Below are 6,949 nucleotides of genomic sequence, written 5' to 3'. Positions count from 1 at the left end.
ATGCCGATCTTGCTCCACTTTTTCAAAAATGGCATCCATTTTTTCCATAATAGGGCGACCAGATCGACGTGCATCTTTGACATCAAAATTTCCGGATTGAAAACGCTTAAACCACATTTGTGCTACTCTCACAGACACTGCACTAGGTCTATAAACATCGCAAATTTTTTTCGCGGCTTGCGTTGCATTTTTACTTTTTTTGTAGTAAAATTTTAAAATGTATCGAATCTTCATTAGATTCTCTCATCTTGTCAGTACGAAAAATAAATAAAAATCACACATTTTCCTAATTTGAATTTGGAATTATCTTCTTTAAAATTTTAAACTTTTAATGATACCAAAACCAGCCAGATACAGATAGTACAGCCAAAGAGATTTTATTACAAGTTCATACATACTATAATGCAAAAAGACTTTTCCCCAACCTATTATTTAAAAGAACATATTTCTCTGTATCATATGCGAATACTAAATAATAACTTAAAATAACACACTAAGCCTATTTTGGTTATAAAATAAATTTATTTCGTAACTGATAATGGAATTAAAATATAATAAAACTATATTTACTTTTTGGTATTTACCGACTATTTTGTAGAAATTATTATACAATGCACAATAATTTTATCAAATCTTTCAAAGGATTTTTTATCCGACTTTTCAAGTTAACAAATATAAGCGTGACAACAATTCACAATACTGTGATTCAGTAGGATCATTATTCGTTTAGAATCAAATCATTATAAATCTTGAAATTCAAAAACATTGTGTAACATAAGCTTCGATATAAACGTCAACATTAACATTCATGGGATCTTTTTTGTTTTTGATGTTTCAACATAGAGTATAATTTTATAGATGTGTTTAACAAAATGCTTGTATATAATAACAACTACTTTTAAGCTGCAGTGAAAAATCATATCAAATCTATGAAGTTATAATTATATCAGAGTTACGCCTCTAAATCACAATCACTAAATAATACCCGTGTGTAAAACGACTTGATATTTTTAATAAATGTATAAAAATCATAAAAACACTGATATGAAGATGAACTTAGTTCTTACAATTTGGTTTCAATGTTTAATACCATTTATTATTTAGTTTTATGATTTCCTTTTTATAGAATAATAAATCTAAATAACAATAGTAAAGAGAAATTGAATATCACGTTTTGCTACACATTATACTTATATTTATCTTCACTTTATTGCTTAATTATAATATCTAAATATATTATCAAATAAATTCATTTGAATTTAATATTCGAAATGGGAAAAATCGTTTCGCCAAAACCCTTCTGATGACGTTTTGATACGACGATACAGTTCAAGAAAATAATTAATCTAATTGTAACTGTAAGTATCGCGACGCCTCGACGACATATACCTCAAATCGCTGCCTCTATAACTGTATTCCTTTAGCAAATTATTAATTTGCGATGAAGTCATACTCTGAGTTAACTGGCTGCCTTTGCATAGGAACACCTTAATCAGGGCTTTGTGCAGATCGTGTGCGAGCATCCGCTGATTGATAATGACGTCATCTTCCGGTAAAATGGCCGCCGAGTCTGACGTCATTCTGAAATTAAATTTTAAATTTTCAGTTGTAGAATCTTTCGAAACATCTACTAGCATTACTATAACTATTTTAGGTATTTTTAAAGCGACAACAAAAAACTGATCAGAAATAAGACCAATCCGTAACATAGTTATAAGGATCTGAGGATATAAGGTTTACTGGTGGTAGGACCTCTTGTGAGTCCGCACGGATAGGTACCACCACCCTGCCTATTTCTACCGTGAAGCAGTAATGCGTTTCGGTTTGAAGGGTGGGGCAGCCGTTGTAACTATACTGAGACCTTAGAACTTATATCTCAAGGTGAATGACGCATTTACGTTGTAGATGTCTATGGGCTCCATTGACCACTTAACACTATGTGGGCTGTGAGCTCGTCCACCCATCCAACCAAAAAAAAAAAAAGAGGAACAAGCTCATGGGCAAACTTGTGTTAAGCGGTCACCAGCACCTAACGGCATCATAAGCCCGTCACGATAGCTATTACACCGTTACAATATTACATAAGAGCAGCGTTTATTCAACAATGACTTTTCCAGTTGTGGCGATAGTTTTATAGATGCCTGAATTTCGTCAACGACATTTTCTAGGTAAGCTTACATATGTATAGGTATAAAAGTTTTGAACAACAATGTTTGGACCGTCGATCTACCGAGTGACCTCACCCGCTCGGTGGAAGATCTTCCCTTTGTCGTTAATCCCCAAACAGCATTCAAACAAGAAAGCATTACTGCTTCGCGGCAGAAATAAGTAGGACGGTGTTATGCAAGGTCCCACAAAACGCTCTACCAGTAAAACTAGCTCAACCATGCTGGCAAAGACTGAATCGGTGGTGCAGTAGTTAGCGAACCTGACTTGTGCCGAGGGTCGCGGAGTCGATTCCCACATCGGGAAAAAATTTGCGATGAACAGGTTTGTTTGACCTTTGTCTGGGAGCTTAATATATATACATATTATCTATACTTAATATTATAAAGCTGAAGAGTTTGTTTGTTTGAACGCGCTAATCTCAGGAACTACTGGTCCGATTTGAAAAATTATTTCAGTGCTAGATAACCCATTTATTGAGGAAGGCCATAGTCTATATAACATCACGGTAAGAATAATGCAAGTGGAGCACCAATAAATAATGTTTCAAAATAGGGGTTTAAATAGCTCCTTAACATTCTATAATTCAAAAATATTTTCACTTTCTACGTAAATGAAGTGGGGGTAAAATTTAGCGTCATGCCAAAGTAACTATTCCACGCGAACGAAGTCGCGGGCAAAAGCTAGTGTACATATATATTTAAACATATATAAGTATGTTTATAAGGCCCTAGTACCTACCCATAACACGGATAATCATAAATTGGGGCCGTATAACCATGCGTGATTTGTTCCCAGTTACGAGTAGGTACTATTATTAAAAAAAGAAGGCTGAACGTGGACTGAAATTGATTGAATCCTTTCGGTTGAACGATCATATCACCAACGAGTTCCATTCGAATCGTACAATCCCCTTGTAAATGTAATAAGCATTTCGAATAATAACATTTACCTAGTGCGCTTACGTGTCGCGATCCAAATTAATCCCGATTCTGGTTCGTCCAAAACCTCGCACCGTATATGTACGTATGTTAATTACTATTCTGCACTACGAATTGTTCGTTGCAAACGAAGTGATCATTAAAATATTAAACAGTCATTTTGTGAAGCTTTTCAAAATGAAATCACCGGAGCGATTTTTTTTTTATTTGATTGAAAGATTACTTGTGGCCCGGAGGCCTTTCCAGTTTCACCAGAACAGGTGGGCGAGCAAAAGCTCAGCCAGGAGGGATGGGATTTGCTAACAACTGCCCGAGAGCGTCCGAAGGAGACCTAACAGCTCAAGAGCAATGCTTTGTGAATGAATCTACTACCGGATCGGAATCGCGACCCGCTGAGAAGATCCGGCGAGAAACTCAGCGGGCTGACGCATGGGTTAAACCGGAGCGACAGCAAATACTAGCGAAACAGTAAAATTTGTATGTTCTAAATGGTTTGTAGAAAAGAGTATTTTAACGAAAACTTCTGTATTGTCTCATCTCTTGTTGTGTTTTAAGTTTCAAATTTTCTTTGCAGTTTTTAGGGGCGCGATAGACACATTTGTGTCAAGATCGTCTCGTCATCTTCTCACGGGACTTACGCTTTATGGATTTTAAGTTTATAGGATCCACAAAGATCTTATGTTGGCGCATAGGCTCACAAACATGGAACTAAAGTATTCTGTCAATTTCCTTTGGCAGCTTGCAATTGGCTTTCTGCTGCACGTCCAATATTTGTGTTTTTTATTTCCCTACCTATTCGCTGAGAGCCTAAGGAGCAACTCCATCTTCTCACAGATAAACCAGCTCACGAGCTCAACCTGAGAGAATTTGCTAACACTACCCCTAGCAAGAGCAGTGCTTCGTAGAATCTACCACCGGATCGGAATTGGCACCCACGCAGAAGATACGGGAAGAAACTCAGTGGGCTGTGTCTATCTATGGGTTAGTTTGCTCGTCGAAGTCTTCGTCGTAATCAACGATTCCGATGAGGTCAGTGACCGGTTCTTGAAGAGCCTAAAGGCACCGCAATGGATCCGACAAGATATGTTTTGGGCAATGACGGCTTTGCCTTGCACCGTCACCAGTGTACTTAGTGTGAGTTTATTAACGTTCTCTATAGCGTAAAAGTAAACGCAAATTTGTTTGCAGTTGGAACAGCGCCCCTAGCGCCAAACGTAGGCAAACGTTCCAACTCCATACAAATTTGATTTGACTTTTACGTTAGCGAGAACGTAAAAAAACTCGCAACTAGGCACACTGAATCGGACATGTCGAATTCAAAACGGTTAACTTGAGAATTTGCACACGTCTCAAGGATCGATGACAATGTAACAATATCAAACATTTACTAAAAATAAAAATTCAAATTAGTTAAGGATTCGGTTTTTAAAACATTAATCGATAATTCGAACCTAACATTGTTCAATATTTATTTTTCATACATTATCGTAACTGACTTCTAAACAACGGTACGCAACAACAAACGGTAGGCTCTGTTCCTGGCATTGCTGAAGTCCATGGGCGACGGTAACCGCTTACCATCAGGTGGGCCGTATGCTCGTCTGCCTACAAGGGCAATAAAAAAAACACACACACACAGATAAAAATTGAAAAAAAATAATAATTGTACACTAACACACATCAATGTGAACACAACCGATATTAATTACAAGAATACAAGAACACGTGGTACTCACATGTAAATCGAGCTACGCACACGTAGTGTTATGAAAACAGGTAGAACTTCGCTTCCCCTGCAGCTGATATCTTGCGCAAACCTTACGATTACACCTTTAATACGAAGAAAAAACAAGCCAGAACACCGCACAGCTTTCAATCGCTCAAAAACCAACGACAAAATGCCGAGAAAGGCCGAACGATTCATACAAGAGCGCTTTTTTTTTTCGGTTAACCAGTTATCCGAATGTAGGTTTTATCGTGTGAGCGTTACAGATGATAATTGAATAATGGCACGCTTTGCTGGGGTGCATCTGGAAGCCGTCTGCGCCCTATTCGTGTACACCCTAAACATATGGCGTGTACAGGTACGGATTCAATGAATGTATCGGGAGACCGCAGAGACGGGTATTTCTTTTTTTAAATACTCCTGAAGTCATTATGGCCTAAAGAATAAGACGTCCGGTACATTTGTATTAAGCGATACGACAGTGCCGATGTTCGAATCCCGAGAGCAGGTACCAATTTTTCTATTGAAACTTAACAAATGTTCACGAATGACTTCAACGGTGAATAATATTGTGTAATAAAAATCAAGCAAAAATTATAGCGTGCGTAATTACTAGTTATGTGAGCCCGTCATGAAACGGTAATAGCGTTATAATTTGAAGAGTTGGGCAACCTAGAACCGAGACGTATCTTAAGCAAGCGTCAGAACGTTACTTTGAATAAGGGGCCCAGCCCGATAATGCTGTTATCGTGGCCACCGCTAACTACATATCCGACCCACGCGACGGGGCAGAGCAAAGTTGAAGTCGCTCAAAACATATCTTGTCGGATTCCCCGGATCAGCTCTTGGTGCTTTTAGGCTCTTTAAGGACCGGCCACTGTCCTCGTCGAACTCGTCGACTACGACGAAGAGTACGACGTGCGAACTGGACTATAGACACAGATCACTGAGTTTTTTGCTGGATTTTCACTTTTTTTCCCTACCTATTCTAGTGACCTCGAGGGGTTGTTCACAGTCGATCGCGATTCCTATCCGGTAGCAGATACAATGGATGGATGGATGGATGCTGGATGCAGGCAGCGCAGGACCGGTCTTTGTGGCGAGGCTTGGGGGAGGCCTATGTCCAACAGTGGACGTCCATGGGCTGATAAGAAGAAGAAAGGAGAAGTAGATTCAACGAAGCACTGCTCTTGCTAGGGCTAATGTTAGCATTTCTCTTAGGCTAAGCCCGTGAGCTTAGAAAAAATTAAATGTACCGCTTAAAATTAAATGTAGGTACCCATATGTTTTAAAACCTATCTATACGGCTCGAAATACTGCAGTGGTGGTAAGATGGTAATTATTACACCAACGCATTCCGATTTTTAACCGAAGCCGATTTTATTTATAGAACAAACAATATGAAATCAACAATTCAATCAAAATAGATTCGGGGTCTATGAACCTTTAAACTGACGAAGTACGTTCCATACAAAACATCCCACACAACGCGAAACTCAAATGAAAGGTACACTAGCTTCAAAAATGAATGATATTGCTCGGAATTTTTGCGATACGATCAGAAATAAAAGATGAAAAATCTATTCAGAGACTCGTTAGTGTTCAAAATGGCTTTTGAAATGAATGACTGAAAGTGAACTCTTTAATATTATTATGTCCTTTAACATTATCTATACTTGAATGTTACTTAAATTTCGTTTTAATAATACGTTATTCATACAAGTCACCTTAGTTAATTGCTGTACAAGAAGCTTAGCTTATGACAATATAGCCCACTGAGTTTCTCGCCGGATCTTCTCAGTGGGTCGCGTTTCCGATCCGGTGGTAGATTCTGCGAAGCACTGCTCTTGCTAGGGTCAGTGTTAGCAACACTCCGGTTTAGCCCCGTGAGCTCACCTACACACGTTAGGGTGAAGCTGAAATAGCCTCTCAAGGCTATCAGCATAAGTAGAAAAAAATATATTGACAATACTACAATTATACAATAAGCAATACAAAAGATTTTTCTTAATACTTTCAGATAATTTCACGAGTTTTAGATATATTTTATGCTATTCACTGTTAACCTGTTTGTTAATGTTAATTGGGTTAAATTATTTTAATGTGCTAGAATTAA

At 38.0% G+C, this 6,949-nt stretch overlaps 1 long non-coding RNA gene across 1 annotated transcript; it reads right to left on the bottom strand.

Moving 5' to 3' along the window:
- Positions 1–992: 992 nt before the first annotated feature.
- On the bottom strand, positions 993–4,996 carry LOC110385431 (uncharacterized). Its single transcript, XR_009976330.1, has 2 exons — positions 4,844–4,996; positions 993–1,581 (listed from the first exon to the last, which is right to left on the bottom strand). It is a non-coding gene; the product is annotated as an uncharacterized LOC110385431 (long non-coding RNA).
- Between the last annotated feature and the right edge of the window lie 1,953 nt (positions 4,997–6,949).

Source organism: Bombyx mori, chromosome 3, assembly GCF_030269925.1.
Source record: "Bombyx mori chromosome 3, ASM3026992v2".
Taxonomy (NCBI): domain Eukaryota; kingdom Metazoa; phylum Arthropoda; class Insecta; order Lepidoptera; family Bombycidae; genus Bombyx; species Bombyx mori.
This window is presented reverse-complemented; position numbering and strand designations above follow the sequence as displayed.